The 22506-nt window shown below is 35.7% G+C and overlaps 1 long non-coding RNA gene across 1 annotated transcript; it reads left to right on the top strand.

Annotated features, from left to right (window-relative positions):
* The first annotated feature begins 5864 nt into the window (after positions 1-5864).
* On the top strand, positions 5865-22277 carry LOC113951507. The gene is made up of 3 exons (XR_003529174.1): positions 5865-5905; positions 12572-12625; positions 22095-22277. It is a non-coding gene; the product is annotated as an uncharacterized LOC113951507 (long non-coding RNA).
* The last annotated feature ends 229 nt before the right edge of the window (positions 22278-22506 follow it).

Below are 22506 nucleotides of genomic sequence, written 5' to 3'. Positions count from 1 at the left end.
TAAATCAGTGAGTTTTTGCAACAACCTGAAATAAAGTTGCGTTAGTAGTGTCTTATTCCTGTAGAGGTTCTGTTTTAGATCCTGATATTGTAACACTTAGAGAAATTGATTTTAATTTTAATTTCCCAAAATTGATATTAATTTTTTATTTCCTGAATAACTTTGAAGATTAATTTTTTTATGCAGCATTAGGGGTATTTTCCTTGTAGAAATGACTTTTATCTACCAGAAAGCTTTTCTGCTTTGCAGTAATAAAAAAATCTTGAACAGGAAAAACAGGTACAAAAGCTCCAATTATACCAAAGAAAAGTGGAAATCAAAATTAGAATTGTTCAAATTTAACAAAACACATTTGAAAAACCCGGGAACAAAAGACATTTCTGATATACTGAAAAGCCACTATTATTAAAAGAAGCCAAATAAAAACTGCATAGAGGTTTGAAAGCACATCTTCATCTTATTTATTCCTACAGAAACAAAATTTTTGAATAACTCTGTTGGTGTCCTGAAGGTAACTTTGATCAAAACTGGCCCATTTCAACCCAATGTGCAGCAAAGGAGATTAACTTCTTATGAGTTTATTTTTCACTAAAAAAACTTCAAAGGATACATGCACATAGAATGGTGCTATAAACACAAAAGGAAAAGCTGAAAATGGTGATCTTGACTTCTGAGGCATCAGAAAATAGCATTTTCTCTTGCTTATATACTCAAAAGCTTAATGAATCATGAACTATTCTGTATTAATTCATATAAAATGTCTCTTGTGATATGCTGGGACATAATAAGATACTACTCTTATAATTTCTGTTGGAAAGCAGATTTCAGTGTTATTGGTGCTTATGGATTCTTCCCTATTCCTTCTCTTCCTGCCCCACACCATGCTTGGAGATTACACTTAAACCCCAATAAGTAGAAAAGGCTAAACTGCAACAGCATTGAGATTAGGGATCTGCTAATTGAGAGGATTTAAATTTAAGTTCTAATTTAACCTAAAGAAGTAATTCTTTCACTAGAGGACACATGCAACAACTTGTGGATTATCAAAGATGAAGATCTCAAATTTTTATATTCATGGTGTACAATTGGCTAGAAGGAGATATGAGTAGACTGGTGAAATGATATTTCATATAGGTAGAATTCAAAAGAGAGCAAAAGTCTGTGAGGAAGGATTCTCTGATACGGATGCCTCTGAATAAAGAATAACTTCATCTAAACAATTGACATGGAGTATAGCCAATTGATCAGAATTTCCTCATTCTGGAACATCTGGAATAAAAACCTGCTTTCCAGCCTGGGAGATAAGGCACTTTTCAGTAGAGTGGGGGATACGTGGGTAAAGTTCTTTCATTTGCCACACTAACCCATCTAGATAGAAAAAAAATGTCCTTCTCTGTTTGATCAGTCTTTCCAAAAGTAAAAACTTAGTTCTTGATCCAAAATTAACCATTTTTCTATAATTCTGTAATGGTGACATCATTCAGAAAACAATGATAAAACATTCAGATTTGATTTCAATCCAGATAATTTCCAAATTCTGAATACTGAAAAACTAATATGCAAAAAAATACTTTTCCTGTTTTAGTCTTATTAATTGTGAGAAAAGATGATAGTTGCTTTACAGGTAATTTTTGTAGCAATTCCACTTGAAATTATTGATGCTGCACTCCAGTTTATTTATTTATTTGTGATGTTTTCCCTCAGTATATGAAATACATGCAAAATGAGTACTTGAAAGATAAACAGAAACAGTGGCACAGTGTAGACATAAATAAACAACTTTTTTAAACAAATATTTTCATTAACAATAGCATATATATTATACAATAGCATAATCAATAGCACTTAGAATGAAGAAAATACAGTTAAATCTGAATGCAAATAAGAGCATTAGATCTAAAGCAGAAAATTACGTATAAACTTGTGGTTCTGCTCAGATGATTGCTTCTGCATATTTAAGATTAACTGTTTCCTCTATCAGTATATTCAGTGTTTATTGAAGAGAAACACTTTAAGCGTTATTCAAATATATCTTGGAAAAATAACATTTTTGTGTTTTATACTGTATAATGTAAAGAATTTCAGGCCCCAAAATATGAAGTTTTAATTGCATTTTATTCATCGTCACATTCTATCATTCTTGATCTTAAATGAACACAGCTGGGAAGTAAAATACATTTCCCTGTTGACTGTGATGGTAGGGTTTCAAACCAGTGTTTTCAATTGCAGGGATGATGTCTCCAGAGAAACTGTAATAACAACATACCTGGGGTTTTTCTGTCTGAAAAACATTCTTTCAATAGAACACTGAAATGTTTACAGACATTGGAAAGTCTGGTGGAAAAGGAATTTACTAAATGCCTGAATAGATACTTTCATTTGTTGAGATTATGTTTCTGTACTGTACTCCTCTTTCCTAGAGAAGCAGTAGAAGTGATGGAGATTCAAGGTCTGAGTTTTACCTCCAGCTGATTCAGAGCTGGTTTATACTACTCCTGGAAGGTAAAAACAAGGGGAAGAACAAGAAAACATGTTTAGACAGTAATTTCAAACCTTACCTCATTATATAACAGCATCATTTTTTGAAATTCTGGCTAGAAGTTTTTGCATATTGAGATGCATTCCTGGGAAGGTAAAAATGTCTGATTGATGTTACAAGAGACTTCTATTTCCCTATTGACAAAGGAAACGATGAATCACATCAGGTGTCAAAAGCACTGTGATTCTAAAACTTTGATTTGTCAAAGAATGCCAGGTATCTTAACTATGCTATGAATCTTACACCTGGCTCTGCATGTTCCATAACTGGTCATCTGCATCCTTCCCTGCCTTCTACTCCTGACCCTAAATGCTATTACTGACATTGGGTCTTTGGACTAGAGATTTGGACAAACTAGCATCACCTGTGTGTTTCTATCCCTTTCTAGGCTGTTTGTATTCCTCTAGATCATCAGTAAAGTGCTAGGCAGAATAGGACTGCAGCGCTTAGGAAGGGGATACAAATATAAGAGAATAGAAAACAGAATGTCTGTGGAACTCCCACTTAAGAAGTCGTCCAAAACCAAATCCTCCATCATCAGTGTAACAGGATTTGACAAGAGAGAGCGAGAGTGGAGATGGAGTGAACTTGTTTTCCTCCATCTAGTCTTTTATTGACTTGAAAAATTCAAAAGTCACTAATTAGCACACATTATATATTACTTCAGTATGCTACCCTAACCTCTGTTACTGATGACCTAAAAGAAAAACTGTTGACCATTGTGGGCTCCATAAATAAAGATATAAGCACGGGTTGTACTTCATGGATGAAAAACATATGCTTTTGTATTTTCAGTAGTTAATTTGCAAATAAAAATATAATGAAAAGGGGAAAATATTTTTTCTTCCTTAACCATGATATCACACAACAATTCTATATGTGAGTAATATAGTTTGTATGGAGATGGTTGTTGAAAAAAGTTGTTTATTTAGGTTTAAATTGTACCACTGCTTCTGTTTCATCCTGAAAAACTCAGTTTTGTATGTATGTCATATAAGGAGGGAAAGAATTACAAATAAATAAATTTCAGTTCAGCATCAATACTATCAAATAGACTAAATCCCTGACATGTACAAATCTCGGGGTATGATGCAGTAAAAGTAACTTACTATTTTATAAAATAACTACTTGTGGCACTATTATTTTTTCTCTCTTCCTAGTTGAGTTTCAATGAATACTACTCATAGATGGCAATTAATGAAATCTACCTTAAATTGGTACTAAGAAATTTTAAAATCAGGTTAGTAGGAAAAGATACCAAGAAGATGGACAGTTTGGAATAGGTTAGCTTAGACCATAATGGGTGAAAATAAAGTATTTGGGACAAGAATATTAAGTGAGAAAGTCAATGTAAAGAATGCCAGCTCACCATGAAACAAGTGCTCTGTCAGTCCATTAGCCTTATGTCATTCTGATAAGATTGTGTCTTGTAATGTATCCCTTCTGTTAAAGGTTTAGTGGTTTTATGTGTTTCAATAGGGTATTTTTATGTGTGAAGTTGCCAGTCTTACTGCCTAGTTTTTATTTTGCTATAGGTTTGTAATGCTGAAGTTAACTAATTTTTCACTACTCTTTTGTAACACGAAATGAACTTTAGCTTGATGTACTCAATAAAAAATACCACTTTTAATATATTTTTGAATAATTAGAATGAACACATCAGAAAATCTGAAGCAAAGGTGGTTAACATTTCATCAATCATAAGATTTTCTTTCTGTGTATGTGTGTGTGTGTTGGTTGCTAGAGAGAAACAGAATGTTTGTGTTTACTGTGATTGGAAGGGGATCCTTCATTATTTGTTGCTTTGTAAAAACTACAGACTAGCCTAGGAAATGTAGTGCTCAGATGCTGCACATGGAAACAAGTCCAATGCTTTACAGTTTGAAGTGTTGTGTCTTGTTTTGCAGCATATATTACCTATAAATAGACACTGTCATCTGTATTACTTATTTTTTCCATTTGACATTCCTTTTATTCTCAGGCACTGTCATCATAAGAATTTTGTATTCAATAACTTTGAAACTGGTGGAAGAAAGATTTCTTGTCTCACAAGCTTTGGGATTAGACATAAGTCTTCTGACTAAAGGTGTTTGTCAGTGAGCATTTTTAACACATTTTAGAAAAAAAAGCAGTATGATACGCTGTTTCATTGTGTGTTTTACAGATTTTATGTATTACATTGCATATAGACCTAGAATGTAGTTTTGATTTAGTACTCCATCTTGGATAATATAATAAAAATATATATCCAAAGTGAGAACAGAAATTATTGGGAATTTTACCTCACAAGGGCTGACAGACAGTTGCACACACTCTTAAAGCATAGATAAATGCCAAACACTAAGTGCAGTGAAAGTCAGAAAAGAAATGTCAGGGAAAGAAAAAAAATAGAGAACGCAAAATGCTATAATGAAAGAAATGTGCCAAGAAAAAAAATAACAAAACAACCCAGGTTTTGTAAACATTTAAGATGAGTTGCAGATTACTGTTGGACAAAGAGAAAAATATTTAATTTATGATACATTAAATGCAGAAGTTATTAGTTAAGACAGCTTTGAATGAAATTGCTTTTGTATTTCTACTCCAAGGCAACAGAGAAGGTGTTTTGAACCCCTTGAAAGAAGGAATAGTGACACACTGAACAGTGAAGAAAGTTACCATGACATGTATACACGCTAAATGAGTGCAGTGGAGGCAGCTCAGAAGTTGAAATTGCCCACACGTTTACGTACCTCCACTTGTCCACCAGACTGGCTGACTGTGCCAAAGAGCTCCTAAATACAATGGCTAGAAGTTGTGTAGGGCTAGAACTTCAGTGCTGCAAAACAGTGCAGATCACTTCTATCAGAAGTTCTACAGTGATATTGCACAGGATTTGGTAGATCAACATTTCTTATGTGCACAAGCATTGCTTTCTAGGTAAAGTTTTTGTGACACGTGAAGCAAACATCACAGTATTGTAGGAACAGTTTAGAAGACCAGGCTACAAACTTGTCCTTTTCACCTTTTTCTTTTTTTTTCCTCACTAGTTTTGCCTTCTAACATGCAGAAACAACCTTAGTAATTTCATGTCAAAAATATAGAAAAGAAAGTCTGGAGTCAGTTTAAATGCATAGCATATACGTAGCTATAGTTGTTACTATATATGAAAAATTAAGAGACAACAACCTGGAAAATAAAAAATTCTGAAGCAGATAGCACAGGCACTTGTCACCTATCATAAATATATATACGTATCTTGTAAGAATTTGGAGGGTCTTTATATTGTGCTTTGTGCTTTAAAGAAAGCCTAAGTTTGGTGTTGTCCGTCACATATGCTATTTCATGAATTGCTTCCAGTGCTTGCTATACTGAGACACAGTCTAGGTAAGACTGTAATTTTTCAGCTCTCTTTTTGTATTTAAGTTATGAGTTCTGAAACTTCCTGAAGGAAATTTGGATTTTGTTTGTGTAATTTCCTCTAGAAGTTCAACAAGACCAGGACCTGAGGCTGTTTCATTGAAAGGCAGAACCCCAGAGCACCTCTTTCACCTCTGGGCCTTTTTTCTTCCTCATATGTTCCTCATGGTAGATAAGTTTGGCACACACTATTCCAGAGAATATTTTACTACTTCCTAAACTCACATGCTTGTCTGCATATTTTCTGTATTAGTCAAGTCAATGTATAACTATGTCATTGTGGTAGTTTGGTCTAGACCTTCCTTGGTGACCAGTCTGTAACCAAGGAAGGGCCCAGATTTACCCAGTATTCCCTATGATTTTTGCGTAAACCAGACTATAAGAAGAAAGGAGGAAAGGCCTTCACTCTCTTTCCTTCCGGCGGCTTTGGAGGTGCAGGTTTCCCTGCTGTTGAGTCTGCCGTGTTGGGGAGCGAGGCCTGGTAAGGCCTTGTCGACCTTGGGAGACGGAGGTTGCCAGCGATCATTCCATCATGACTCTCCATTGTCCCAAGGAGAGTAGTAAGATATTCTTTGCTAATTCTTTTAGTAGCTAGATCTTGAGCTATTGATTGGGATATATATATTTTATTTTGGTTTTGTTCCTTTTTTCCCTTCCCCCTCCCTTTCCCTTTTCCCTGTGAAACTGTATATATATATTTCAACTGCATATAACTGTAATATAAGTGTAAATATATTTATATATATTGCTTTAGCTGTCTCTCTCTCGTTTCCGTTTTCTTCGTTGTTTTTTTTCCCCTTCTCCCTGAGGTTTGGAGAGGGAGGGGGGACTTCTTGTGGTAAGGTTTGGAGACTTGGCAGGGAGCCAGCTTCAAACCATATCAGTCATTTCTGTCAATTTGCCATAATTCTTTCTAGCACTTTCCATATTCTCCAGCATGTTGCCTTTGTCTCTATGCTAACTTGCTAAAACTAAACTTCGAGCTCATGTTGGCCATTAGAAACTGTATTTTCCTCTCTCTCTCTGCCTGTAAGAATCTTGTAAACAGATCATATATATTTACAGGGGTTTTTTTAAATTGAAACTTGAGATATTAATGGAATAATTGAAAAATATTAAACTAAATTAGTGAGAATGAAACATGCTGTGGAATTTTTTCTATTCTGATGCTTTATACTGAAAAAGTTGTCTTCAGTGGAAAACTGATTCTGGTCTTGATTACAGATTAGTTGGAAAAAATTCAATATAAAATTTTATCTTTTGAAAAAATCCTATACTTATTATCTTTTCTAGGATAACCTACAAAAATTCAACAGACAAAAATACTTATAACCTCTTTAAAGACCATGACAGACAGTGTTTAGTTGTCAGAAAGCACTCTAGCCAATAATACCCACCTCCTAATTTATAAGTTTTCTCAGGGGTCATTCTGTCTTTTAGAGAGCTGTTGCATGACAGAGGACATGGTTATTTCAGTTTCTTACATAGTACATCAGTCTTTTCCCTACTAGTTGTGCTTCAAAAATTTTAAATACTCAAGCTAGAATAATTTCCCCCTGTGGGTTATAAAATAGATGTTGAAAAACCATAAGTGACTCCACTCTGTTAAAAAATGCCTATTCATCACCTTTATTCCCCAAACTCCATGATGCCTGACTCTTTCATTTCATTAATCCCTCCAGGAGAAGAATCAGATCATAAACTGTCACAATTATTTCAAACAGAATTTACTGGAGAACGTAGTTGTAGCATCAGACCTAGAGGAGGAGAAACAGAAATTTCCTCAGCATTTGTTAATGAGTAGTAAAAAAACCTTTATCTCCTCTAGCACAGAAATTAGCTATTGGAGGAATATTCTTAAAATAGATAGTTAAGGTAACATACTTATTCATTTCAATGTCAATTTGTCATCACAGACTCACTATGAAATAATTTCATAACATGAGTAGGTATTTATACCAAGCAGTTTCTACTACTGCTATTTCTACTCTGAAAGCTGAACTCTCTCTATAAATTAATTTTTATAAAAGTTTCCTCTCCTTTTAGTCTGGTTCTTTATTTTGATTTTTCTTTTCACACTATTAGCACAGGCATGTAAACGAACATGTGCTAGTTCAGTATTGCAATTGCTTTTAGCATAAGAAAGTTGTTCTGTAAAGGACTAATAAGCCAAAACTTTAAAATGTATTGTTTCAGTAGAGAATTTTGTGAGAGGATAGATTAGATTTCTGACAGAAATTTCAGATTAAGATTTAGATCAAACTGTATTTTAGAAATGCAGTTTATTAATCAGAACAATAATTTTTTGTGGGGATATTTCAGCTCACATCATTTGGCATTTTTGCAGACAATGTATATTTCGGATAGTCAGACAGGGATGGAATTTACAATAATGCATTCAGCTAAAGCGTATAGCTGTCTGAGCAACAGATGATTAATCTCTCCAGAACTGTGCCTCTCTGTTTTCCTCTCAGATATTTCTAGAAAGGTCCCGCTTTTATTTTGCTTTGAATTGCTCTTTTTCTGGTCTGAAGTGGCTTCATGCATTTGAGTCTCACTGGTGTTTGAGTTTAATGGCTTTTTGGCCATTTTCCTGAAAAGGAAAGAAAATATTAACTGTTCTAGTTTAAAAGGGAATGAAAACTACCAAATGCTAGTTATTTTAGTCTTTTGAATCATGTGGTAGACAGCTGACTGGAAGCAGGTGACTGTTGTACCAATTTTCAAGAGGGGTAAGAAAGAGGACCCTGAAATTACAGGCCTGACAGTCTCACCTCAGTGCCTGGTAAAGTTATGGAGAAGATTATTCTGGGAAGTATTGAAAAATATCTGCAAGGCAACACAGTCACTGGTCACAGCCAGCACAGTTTCATGAGAGGAAAGTCCTGCTTATCAAACCTGATTTCCTTTTATGACAGGGTCATCCACTGTAAGGTGATAGACAAGGCCACACAAAAGAAGAAAAAGGCTTCTGATGGTTTCCTGGAAAACCTGGGGAAACATTCCCAGAAACTGATCAAAGGATTAAAATAAAGGAAGAAGTGATATGGAAATAACATGGCCTTTTCTCATGAACATCCTGGCTGCCAGGAACTTGGGAAGCCAATCTGTGGGCCTATTTCTTCTGTCTATCAACCCAAAATTGGTTTATTGACTATAATCATTCAAGCTTCCTGAAGAAAAAGGTATAAAAAAGGTATAAAGCAATTGCTTTATACATAAATACTAATTTTACTTTTACTCCAGAGTACTTAAAAATTTTTACTTATTCTTTGATAGTTCTTTTGCTTTAGGTTGGGTGCTTAAGTTTTTGCTTTACTTATTCTTTGTAAGTTGTCTTACTTATTTGTAAGTTGCCTTTTGCTTTAGACTGTGCACCTATGCTTTGCATCATTATTGTTATTATTGCTACATAGTTTAAGTGTGGGGGTTTGCAGTTAGACACTGTTCCAGACAAAGCAAACCCCATAAATAACCGCAAATTTCTATTAAAAACCATGTTATTTTGTGAACTGTTAGAGTGAGTCTGTTTTTAAGTGCTGACAGTTTCGTCAACAGTGAAATAACTCCTAGGAAAAACCTACTGAGGGGTTTTTCTACTACTATTTGGTGTAGTCCTTATATGAAAATGTATCAAATGTCCTGTCCATGTTGGTGAATCTAATAAGTGAAGGGGTTCACTAGGTGAGATGCTAACAGACTCTTCTGGACATTAAAAGGCTTTGATCTTGTAGGGGATGCTGATAGCAAAAAAATAAATAAATACAGGTTGAACAGAAAATTCATCTTTTCTGCCTCTTTTCATGTGACACCCACCCAGCTGATCAAGGGAAGCCAATTGGTGTAATCTTTTTGGATTTCAGTAAAGCTTTCAATACCGTCTCTCACAGCATCCTTCTGAACAAAATGGTCAGAACACACCTGGATAAACACATCATGTGGTGGGTGAGCCACTGCCTCACGGGTCAAGCACAGAGGAGAATAGCAAATGGGGAAAAACCATACTGTCACTAGTGGGGTTCCACAGGGTTCCATCTTCATAAAGGACTTGGATACAGGACCAAGGAAGGGATATTAAGCAAGTTTGCAAGTGACACAAAACCGGGAGGATCTGTTGACTCCCTCGAAGGCAGTGTGGCCCTGTAGAGAGACCTTGACAGATGAGAGGGCTGGGTAATTACCAACTGTATGAAGGTCAACAATGGAAATGTCAGATACTGCATCTGGGATGGGGCAACTCTGGACATTTGTACGAACTGGGGAATGAGATGCTGGAAAGCAGTGCCATGGAAAGGGACCTGGAGGTCCTGGTCAATGGCAAGTTGAATACGAGTCAACAGTGCCCTGGCAGCCAGGAGGGCCAACTGTGTCCTGTGGGGCATCAGGTAAAGCATTGCTAGCTGGTCGAGGGAGGGGATTGTCTCGTTTTGCTCTGCACTGAGGCAGTCTCACTTTGAATACTGTGCGCAGTTTTGGGCACCACAATATAAGAAGGATCTAAAGCTACTAGAGGGTGTTCAAAGGAGGGGTTATGAAGATGGTGAAGGGCCTTGAGGGGAAGCCATATGAGGAGCATCTCAGGTTGCTTGGCCTGTTCAGCCTGGAGGAGAGTGAGGGGAAACCTTATTGCAGTCTACAATGCCCTTGTGAGGGGAAGAAGAGGGGCAGGTACTGATCTCTTCCCTGTGCTGACCAGTGACAGGACCTGAGGGAATGGCCTGAAGTTTTGTCTGGGGACGTTTAGGCTGGGTATTAGAAAAAGGTTCTTTTACCCAGAGGGTGGTTGGGCATGAGAACAGGTTCCCCATGGAAATTGTCACAGCACCAAGCCTGACAGAGTTCAAGAAGTTTTGGATGATACTCTCAGGTACATGGTGTGACTCTTGGGGATGATCCTGTGCAGGGCCAGGAGTTGAACTCCATGATCCTTGTGGGTCCCTTCCAACTTGACATATTTTATGATTCTGTGATTCTGTGATGTTTTTGTTTGATCTCATCTTGCTATCAAGGTTACTGTAACAAAAATTTAATTTTCTCTCTACAACTGTATGCCAATGAAACTGCATCATACCTACATGAGCTTTCTTGACTAGATGGAAAATAGTAGCAGAAAAGACAAGATGATATTGAAATTGGTTGCCTACTTATGCTGGTTTTTTCCCTTCTGAAAACTTGAAACTGGACCTTTGTAAATTAATCATAATTAACCTGCTCAACTTGGTGTTTTTTTAAATTTTTTAACTCCATAGATAAAAGAAACATCACATATGTTGAACAATGTCAGTGGAGGAGACCATGACCACCTTTCTATAAGCTAAATTATATACAGAATCTTATATTTTAAAGAATTGATTAGTTTCTCATTTTTCTACTTTGTTTGTAGAGTATTTCTGATTTTTCTTTTCCTACCTGAAAGTGCTACTTCTGTGAGCAGAATTAATTTCTTCATTTAGATATCAGTTTATAGTAACCAAAAATATAAATTAATTCATGTATATATGTGGTGTGATGTCAGAACTACACTAACAAGTGCTGGGGACCTGTGTCATCTCTTCCTTTTTTGTATGTATATGTATATTTAATATTGTTTTGTCACATGTAGAACCAAAGTTCTTGAACTATAATGACATTCATTGAACAGTAGCTAATGAAGTACATTCATATTTTTCACTTGTAGATTAGAAAAAAAGAATTCCATTAGACAATCAGTCTTTTACCTCCAAGAATTCCACAGGTATCTCAGATGTGGGTTGAGAAATTGGAATAAATTTCAAAATATCTTTGAGGACAGCAGTATTAATGTTCATGCATGAACATGTCAGGAAAAAAAAGGTGAGTTTTCCTGAGTTTGGTCTTCCATCTTCCAACTTTAGTAAAGTTACATCAGATTATTTTAAAAACACTTTGCCAATCTTTTGGAAAACTTTGAACAATGGTGTTCATGAATTAATGCATGATATTATAATTTTAACTGCTATGAAAAACTTAAGGGTTCTCATGAATATAATAAAAACAACCCGTATTGTGCTGATGGTCTTGAACTTGCCACTTTAACACAGTGACCTTGAGCTGAGCTTGGTATGAACCATATACAACTGAAGTAGCACCTGAAGGATCATTTTGCTCCTTCAAAATTGAATTTTTAGGGTTTTTTTAGAGTTTGTTTTCAGGTTATTAAATTGGATTATATTGCTGTTTTAGATAAAAAAAAAAAAATCTATTTTTCCTCACCATTTATAAGTATTTTAGTTGGCCAGGAGAAACTGCTATTAGTAGAAGTTAAAAGAACACTTAGTCCAAAACCTGTTTAGCAGTAGTGGTGGCAGCATGATCAATATGACAACATTCCATCGGCTCCATTGTAGTAAGGTGCTAGCTCACCCTTGGAACAGCTGGAACACATACGCAATGGGGAATCCTTAGATGTCTCAATTTTCCCCTGCTCAGTTGCATGATGTGTCTTTTATTTTCACATCACCTTTTTCACATCAGAACTTCAAATCAGTGTGAAAGTGAAATAACAAATATTTCTGACTCTTGGCACATGCACCCTCTGGACTTAAAACTTTGTTCTAGGCACAGCTTTATGATGATTACCACACGCTACTGAAAAGCTGTCCTCATTTTTTACAGATGTTTCCATGTGTTATGATACAATTATGGAGAGATACCTCTGCCTGAATTAAGGTGCAAGTGAGACCATATGCCAAAGTCAATATCATGGATTTTATGTAACAGTAAATGTCTGGTAGAGAGATAGAAAGAAATAGGAAAGAGTGGGTGGAAGAGAGAGACAGAGACAGAGACAGAGAGAGACAGACAAAAAAGGAGAAAGAGCTCAAGCAGATGATAATCATCACCCACGGATCCAGTGGCGTTCCCTTGGTCCTTCTTCACCCTGGGCTTCTGGGTAGTGAGGATCCCCAGGTCATTCTTCTGGTGGTACTACCTTTATAGAGTCCAAGTTCCAGGTATCCGTGAGGTGGTCTCAGGTGTTCACATAGTTTGGGTTCGATGTGTAATAGCAGTTGCTTCCTTTCCCACAGTTTGCCACAGTGGGAATTTTTGTCCAGGTGCATTAACCAGGATGTGCTAACCAGACCTTACCTCCCTCAGGCTTGGAATTAGCACATTCCTGTTGCAAATTCCTCCCTTCTGTGCTTATCTGAAGTTCCCACTGTGGTGGTTTATCTTATGGCAAGTTCCCTCTGTAGCCTTGACAGTGCTTTGAGACAGGCAACTGTATATTTTAAGTCTTTACACCATGTGCCTAAAATCAAGGTGCTAAATATCTCCCTGAGAGACATGCATATATTTTATTGACAGTATTTCATCTTAAAAAGACTATTGTACAAGCTATTTAGGTAGATATTATTTTAATAATTGTATGTCATTATTTAAAAGAAGGTTTATACAAACAAATCTATATTTTTAGCTTATGTATCTTTCATCTTCAAGAATGGAGACATTTTACTGAGAGAAGAAATATGTCAGTCTGCAAGAGGTAGTTTTTAGAAATATACAAAGGACATTTTGTGTTTCACATTAAAACACAATTCGTTATCCAAAACCAAAACCAAAATTTATGTCTTTCATCTCCGACAGTCTGGGTAAGACAGTCTGGATAAGGAAGAAGAATGTTATGACAAATAAACATTTCTTTCTCTGTAGTGTAACATTTTGCTCAGCCTAGGGAAAGAGATGGCATTTTCCTTCTATCTAGAAAGAGTTGAAGTTGCAAACATCCAACCTTGGACAGAAATTTACCACTATTTGCTATTTCTTCCCTGTGAGATTTCAGGCATAAAACCAGTGAATCACAGGTTTTCTGTGAGAGTTTCTAATAATTTTCTTTCTATTGTTGACAGAAGGCCAGGCCTTATCAGCATCTGATAGGAGATCAGCCTAATAATGTATTCAGCTTTCTTTGAAAAAGTGCATGAAGGGAAAAGTCGCAGCGGGACTAGAAATATGTTTAATGACCTAAGTCAAAGTTTATGAGAAAATAACAGTTTGGACAAGATTGGAAAGACAAATGGAAGAAATGTCCCATGTAATAAATACTGAGTGATGATAGAATTTGTATTTCTTTTTTTCTTTTTTTTTTTTTTTTGTAATGTAGCTCTTAAGGTATTCATTATTGTTACTAGTTATAACTCAGTTTTTGTCATAAATTGGCAGTGAAGCTTTATAAAATAAAGCCTAGGGCTAATAAAGTACAAGATTTATATATGGTTTTAAACACAGAAATAATCCTACTGGCTTCAAGAAGAGTGAGTCATATGCATTAAGATTTTAATTTTGATTAGGAATACACCTGCGTAAACAATTTTCTGATAACTCTTTTGCACATTGTTGCGCATTTTAACACAGCCTTGAGTGCCTGAATCTGGTCTCTTTCAGAGGAAATGGAACTAGAAGACAGTCTTGAACGATACACTTCATATAAAATCCACTGATCTTCTTCTGAAATTTTGTGGAAAATACTGCTGTTATTTTTATTTCAGTTGTTTGTGAGTCACGTCCCTCATAAACATGCACTCAGTCCAATGCTGTCTCTAACTCTGGCCTAGGCAGAGCTGGGGGGCTGCAGGGCTCCCCTCGCCCCCCTGGATGGGGGAAAGAAGGAGCCCAGCCACCCCCTGGCCTTCTACACCTACACGCAGCAGACACCAACAGAAAAACTGCCAACCGTTTCCAGTGGTTGTGATATATGATTTTGAGCAGAAGCGAACAAGACGTGATTGGCTCTCCAGGGAACACTGCCCTGGCACCCAATCACCTCTGAGCCCCCGACTCTCAGGGGGAGTCAATCTTAACCCATGACAATAGCTATTGGCCCAACTTCTCTTAGTCTCCTAAGCTGATATTTGTGACATATTTTTCCTATTTCCTGTTTTTATTTCAAAAATTGAATTTTCATCAGATGATCCATAAAAATAATGGATTCCTGTCCTAAAATTTGAAGAAACAGAGGAGAAGAATTATCTGATTAGCTAATTTTTTTTCTTTATTTTTTTCTTTCTTTTTTTTCTTTAAAAACAACTTACGTTTAACCATTTTAACTGTTTTTATATAGAATGGTTACTACATCTCCTGGTATGTTGGGGACAGAGAGGGTAAAAAATTTAATATAATCTCAAACAATACATCTCCATAGCAGAGATTTATTTCACTTCAGTGACTTAACAGATTTATTTGTATCAAAACAAAAACTATTACAGGGTGCACTTAAAGAGACAATAGCTTCACAAAATACAACAAACAATTTTGTCCACCCTTTATTTTTTTCAACTTAGTTATTGAACTGAAATCAGTTAAATTAGTGTGAATTGATAAGACAATCAAACTTAGAAGAAATAGCCAGATATCAGTGTGTTCATAAAACAAGAGAACAAAAGAATGAGTTTGATATCATCCAATCATTATAGAAATGGAACATTAAACTGTTTGGAAAAGGGGAAAATTTTAAAAGACTTCAGTAATTTATTGCTTTGCATTGATTGAGCATGCACAAAACCACATTTTGTCAATTTCTTTTCAGTTGCAAGGCCCAATATTGATTTTTTTTGTGCAACTGTCATGATGTAATATATATAGGAAGTCAGCCTTTTTCTACCCATAATTACCTTTAGGTTGAACTTACCCTAGTCCTCCAGCCTCTCCTCAAGGCTCCAGCTCTGACTAACATGATGCCCTTCTGCAGAGCTCAGTCAGTTTTCTTGATGTCTCTCTTTTATTACTCTCCCAAACTGGACCACTACCTGTGGTCTAAAGAGCGCAGCAAATTCTGTTTGTGAGTATATAACAAGCTTAATGGGCTAAAATAGGAAAATGCATCTCTGTCTCAAAATATATAATGTTTTCCTTACAAATAAGAATAAATTGGCAATTAGCTATCTCATGCTTGAGAAACTTGCTGTGCATCATCTGTTGGTGAAGACCAGCATTTGATTCCTGTCAGTTAAAGTTCAGTGCACAACTGAGTGGGGGACCATCACTTTTAGAATATATGTATTGATTTTATACAGTTTTCTAGCAATGTTTCCGCTAAAAACTACATCTTCTCTGTGCCAAACTTCATCCATCATCAGTAACATTGTCTGGCTTTAAAAGTCAATGTACAAAATCTAAGCAACAGTGACTCACGCTTGTGAAAGATTTAGTGACTTAACTACTTGACAGTGCACTCTGTAGTGTAACTTTTGATGCATCCTGAAATGTCTGAAAGACTTACCTATTCATGAGATTGCCACGGCCAGACTTGGTGGCATATTTGTCCATCTTGGCACAATCAAATTTCAGTCAGGTAACTTGGGAATGAGATTTTATATAAAAATTACCAGCTTCCTAGTGATCCTCAACCCAGACATTTTATGTTTTCTATATAGTAGGTACTAGATTAGCAGTGAACTATTTAGTCACCTTATTTTACTAAAATCTGTTCTGTAATGTATGTGCCATCTATTCACTTTAGTCTAGAAAAACAAACTTTAATTCATCTCTCTATTTATGTCACCACGCATTTCAGTTAGTTCATAGTTGTCTTTTTGCAAAAGTGAACCAAAATAAATATCTATTTGAACAAATCATGCTGATGATAGTGTCACATTAGTCCTACTTTGATGCATATCCTTCCCATACACTCTTCAAGTCATAGCAATCTATATTCTGTTTCTCAGTGCCTCATTATCTGGAATAGTGATCTCATAGCACTAAGAGGACAGGTTACTTGTATAGTGTACTGCTTACAAGCCCAGTCAAGCAACTAAATACAGATTCGACTCTACATTACAAATATCTCAGAAACCATTAAAAAAAAAGAAAAGGAAGCATGAGGAAGTACCTACTGAAACATAAAATTCATTCATTGTCTATCATGAGACCCCCAACAGTAGTTACAGCCAACAAGTTAATTCAGTCTGTAAACCTTCAAGGTCTTTTCATTCCTTTCCTACATGTTTCTGTTCCAAGGACATTATGAATTTTAGCAATTTGAAATGTTTTTCTTACAGTTATCTGATCTATTTGTAGTTAGAGTAGTATATGACTTTGTTCTTTTGATAAGTTTTTTTAAACAGTTCTTCCACCTTCCTGGTGTTCATATCTTTGCCTTTATTGAAAGTAATCAGTGAACTTGATGTAGCTATCCAGGGGTTTTGTCTGTTAGACTGTATTCCTCTAGATCATCTACAAGATCTTTTGTCATGTGAAGTAATATATTGTAGAACAGCTTCTTTCTTTGCCATCCTAACATGAGTCATCTGGACTACTCATTATGGTGTGAATTTTTCGTTATTAATTAAAATATTCAGGGAGAAAATGAAGGCAAATAAAACTTCAAAGGGATATGACCTCAATTATATACAGTATTGAAATGATAGTTCACTGCTAAGTGACATAAAAGAAGGTGAGAAAAAACCCGTTTATCTAGGAGGTTGGTCTGGTACCTCGTTTGTGTTCCTTTCAACATGAAACACAGCACTAAGATATTCTTAACTGTTTCAACAGTGTAACACTTGTAAAGAGAGACTTCAGTTAACTGAACTCTTCAAAGAGTGGTTAGGTTTTTAATGGAAGGAAGCTTGTATTTTCATTTTTTTGCTAGCCTTGGGGAATGTGTTAGATTTAGACTAAATCCTATGGTGACAATTATATTAGTCTTTCCAAAAATATGGTCATGTATTCTTTTGCTACTCTTAGAATATCCCTGCCCTTACAGAAAAACTGCTTGCATAGCGTAGCATTTTCATCACTTGCTTTTCATAGCAGTATTTAGAGAGTTGGCATTTTGTTCTTGAATCTCAGCCTTACGCGGCAGAACGTGGACTAGTAGGCAAAATAAAATAAAATAAATTACACTGCAGATTTTGTGAATATTCAACATTAAAACTTCATTGCTTTATCAAATAGATCGCACATATTAGATGAGATTTCTCTATTTTGCATAATAAAGGAATTCTTGATGGAATTTTCTGTACAAAATTTGGCTGCTCCTAATCATCTCAGATAATCAGTTTGAAAGTTTTGGTGCAGTGTGTACCTTGGCCAGCAAAGTTTGTATTAATTCAAAACACAATGTGGCAAAAGTACAGTTGAAGTAAATTTGTCTCAGGCAGAAGTTTGTGTTTGTGTTGACAAAAGTCAGTGGTAGTTGCATTTCCCCATGACTTAGGAAGACTTTAAGTCAGACTCCTAAAAAGATGAGTAGATTTGGCTGGAAGGGTTTTTCTTTGTCGGTCAAAGGCCCGTTGCTACTGTTCCTTTCATTGGCTTGAAATGTGGAAGGGATAGAGTAAAACAGTGTGTAGAGATAGTGCCCCTGGTGACATCTTGATCTAGTTGAAGGTGTTCCTACTCATTGAAAGAGGGTTGTACCAGATGAAATTGAAAGGTCCTTTCCAAACCAAATTATTCTATGATTTATGATTCTAAGTTCTTTCTTTCATATTTGCACATGAACTACAAGAGGATCCAGTTTAGGACTCTCAATGTAGTGGTCCCTGCCAATCCTGGGGCGTGTTAACCCGAATTCAATGTTTTGAATAGTTATATCACTTTTGGTTTGTAACTGATTGGTGGTTGAACAGTTAAAAACGTTCACTATTCAGTTCTATCTGTCCAGAAAATCTTAGTGAAAGAGTAAATATCCTGAGTACTTTTAGCAACTTTTTCCACTTTTTGTTTTTTTGTTTATTTTATTGTTGAAAGAAATTGCCTTAATTCTGGTTTGATTCCATGTAGATATTTGATTCATACAGCTATTTATTTTCATGGAGCCGACCCTCGTTTACATCCACTGATCCCAGCTGTGGTTCTCTGTTATATTTTCCTTCATTACTTATTGATTTTTAATTACCATTCTAACTGAAGAAAAGGTTTTCCCTCTCACTAAAACACTTTCACCGTAAGTCACAGACGTGTACATACATGCATGCTCACATACATGCGCATGAGTGCAGGCACACATATGTGATGGACTAAAGTGTCGATAAAGTCTTAAACATTGTCAAAATCATAGAAAGGCTTTTTGTCAAACTGCAAGGAAGCACAGTCCGTCTGTGGCCACCGAAGAACCTGTCTCCTCCCAATGCCTCCTGACTGGAATTTCAACTGTGACTGAGGACTTCAGATAAGACTATTGTCTAATCATCTCAAGTCTGAGGAGAACTAAACAAGGCTCAGAAAGAAGAATGTGTCTATGTTAAGAATCAGCCCAAAGTGTGTACAAGGGGTGACAAGTGAGAAGGATTTCAAGCGTGTGATGGTAAAATCTCTCCACACCAAACCAAAGCAGTAACCCCTGCCACCCCGGGAAGACCACGTACACATGGGACATCACATGAAAGATAGTTGAGAAGGGGTCATAAACCATCAAAGACACCCAAAGCATCTCCCTAGCTCATTCCCGAGGCCTTCCACCACCAGAAGCTTGCATGTGATCCAAGTGAGGCAACAAATCTGTTACAAGAGACTGCAAACCTTCCCCCCTCGAAGGGGAGGTGCCTGGCGTCTCCTGAACATATATTAATCCATTGGACTCTATGTTTTTGGGAAACCCTCACCACCAAGACCAGAAGAATCAGACTGATGGGACACTGCTGGGCTACTTTTTCTATTTTAATCTCTCTGTCACTTTCTTTCTTCTACCCCTCCCTTCCTGCTCTCCCCCTTTTCCTATTTTTCTGTCTCTCCTTGTCTCACATTTACCATTAAAAAACCCTCATACTGTTGATTTTTGGCATTTGGTCACGTTTGTACCTTAATTCGGACAGAAGCATTTCTAGTAATTTTAATAACCAGATCATAACTACAGGCAAGCTCTCCCCCATGTATTAGAAATATTTTGTCCTTATTTAACATATTTTAATATTTTTTTATTTCTTTATTCCAATATTAAATTGATCAAGAATCCCTTGATCTTTTTTTATAGGTAACTCTTCTATAACATACTTTTAAATTGCACCTCTTCTCCAATATGGTCTCAGGTAACATCTCCTTTCAAAAACTTCATTGACATTGTTAATAAAAGCATTGTTAATATGCAAAGGAAAATAAAGTCTTTTAAAGAGATTAGCAAAGAATAAAAATACAAAAGTAATAAGTAAGACTTAACACTAGCAAACTCCAACAAACATAAAATTATAGAAGAAGAGTAGTACCTAGCTTATATCAGACAATTCAAGAGTCAGGTTCAAGTTAAAAATTGACTCTATAGTGGGGCTGAAAAAGCAGTGTTGTACCCAGAACATATGAACAAAACCAAAGCAAAGTGTCTTGCAGATTTTTTTGTAGAGAAAAAGAGGCTGTTTTCTTTCTTTTCTGAGTTTTAGTGAAAACTATTTTCAGCATTCAACAACTGAAATTAGAACCATGTCTGTTATTTAGATTATGGTATTAGGAAATTTCTTCCAGGGTTTATTTATTTTAATATTTGCTATTTTTTTATAGAGGGTTATTTTTTCCAAAGAACTACTTTAGACAAAACCTTGGTAATGGTTTCTAACAGGCATCTAAGTACAAAATATTGGGTAGGAAACTGACATGCTGCCAGCACGAAGTTCTGTAGAATCTGGAAGACTGAGTGCTGTGCGGAGATGTATTTCTGGAGTTTTTGTCTAACATTTGCCATTTTAAGAATAATGATGGTATAAAAATTTAGTCTTTAACAATGATTTTGCAGTTATTTAAGATTCATAAGAACTTGAGCTTCTTGTGAAGAGCCTAATTGCCCTTAAATTTTTATTGAATTTGTAATTACCTCACTCAGTGTTATCCAGTATTAGATAAGAAGAGAGGACAAATGCCTTTGATAACAGTGGTATTTTTACATAAAAAGAGTAGCTGATGAAGATTCCATCCTAAAAGGAAACAGGTTGAATATAAATGAACAACTGAATGTATTGCTTTAACCTTCTGATTTTGAAGTGTCTTGAATTATTGAATTCCTGTCATTGGCTCCATCTTGCACACCACATATACTCAAGACCTCATTGAGTTTACAAAGTTGCATTCATTAATGTAATAAGAACAAAACTGCTTTGGTAAAGTAACAGCAAATCAGACTTAGTTTGCAAGTAATCTAAGAGTCTAGGTCATTTTTATCATATCACATCTCAAGGACAGAGTTCTACTTTAATGAGATTCCCTGACTTCCTTCAGATCCAAAAAGCACATAACTAAGGTTCAACAATCTGATTTTACTATTTACCTGAATTAACTTCAGCAGGTAGGGAACTAAAATGTATTTAATATTTCAGAATTTGTCCCCCTAAAAAGGTTAGAAAGTAAAAAAAAGACAGAAAGTAAACATATTGTATTTTTGTCATACATTATCTCGTATTTTCTGTTATGATTCCAGTCATATCTCACACACTGTCAGCTGTTTGCTGTTTTCTCTGATTTAGAAATAAGAGAATAAAATGCAAATGATTTTCCAGGCCAAACAAGCAACATGGATTACATTTTTATTGTGGTAAATGTTTATATCTCATAGGCTTTGATTTTCCTGAATTGAACAGTGATTTTTAGAATATGACATTTTTGCCTCAGGATGCTTCTCCTGAGCATCAGAGATTTAGTAGAGAAACTAATAAAAATAAATATAACCCAATTTTTTGATTTGGTTTACTTTTGGATTTTTCATTGGTTTTTTGTTTGGTTGGGTTTTTTTGTTGTTTGTTTTGTTTCATTTTGGTTTTTGTTTGGGTTTTTTTGCTTAAAAATGGAAAAATGTAATTTAACTATCTCATACAGGAAGTTTTCACAAAGACGTTCTTTCAACCATCTATACTTAACAGGTATGTTGTCACATTTTGATTTTTTCTTTTTACCATGTTGTACTGACAAAGCTCAACATAGAAGCACCTATATTGGCAATAGTTCACCAGGGACAAAATGTGTACACACCATAGGAGTAGGAACACTGAGTCAGCTTCATGTGCTGCCCTAAAAGAGTCACGAAACAAAGAACAGAACAGCATGGAGCTGTTATGGTCACGCTCTTTTTAGAACAATGTATGTAAGAGGAACTAAGACAAAGGAATGACCCAAATGATAACTGAAAGTTGAACTATCATTAACTTGACAATACATTTTACTTTTCAAGTGCCTGCCTATGCTAATTAATTAAAACCTGTACATGTTTTACATATAGGACTAAGTCACTCAAACTCCACCTGATCATGAATGACATTAAGTGAAATTTTATCTTTTCCTCATCCTCAAAGAAAAGAATATGAATATAACCAAGGAGGGGACGGGGATCAGAGGAGACTCCACTTTTACATCCTTGGACAGTCAAAGGGCTGTACCCATCTCTTCCCCATAGGAACACCTATCAGGTAAACTTTATCCTGCAGTAATACTGTTGCTTATGCTTTCTGATATCAGTGTATTTGTCAGCAGCATTTTTCTGAAGCTTATTCTGTACAGTAATCAAGAAATTTCACCATTTGTGAATCTGGAATCTTGTTGAATGTTCCCAGACTTATAGTATAACCCATACTATTTGTGCACCTGGGACGGCAAATGTGGCCAGACTTACGGTGTAAATCATGATGTTTGTG

The sequence above is a fragment of the Corapipo altera genome, unplaced genomic scaffold, assembly GCF_003945725.1.
Source record: "Corapipo altera isolate COAL_440 unplaced genomic scaffold, ASM394572v1 61286, whole genome shotgun sequence".
Classification (NCBI taxonomy): domain Eukaryota; kingdom Metazoa; phylum Chordata; class Aves; order Passeriformes; family Pipridae; genus Corapipo; species Corapipo altera.
This window is presented reverse-complemented; position numbering and strand designations above follow the sequence as displayed.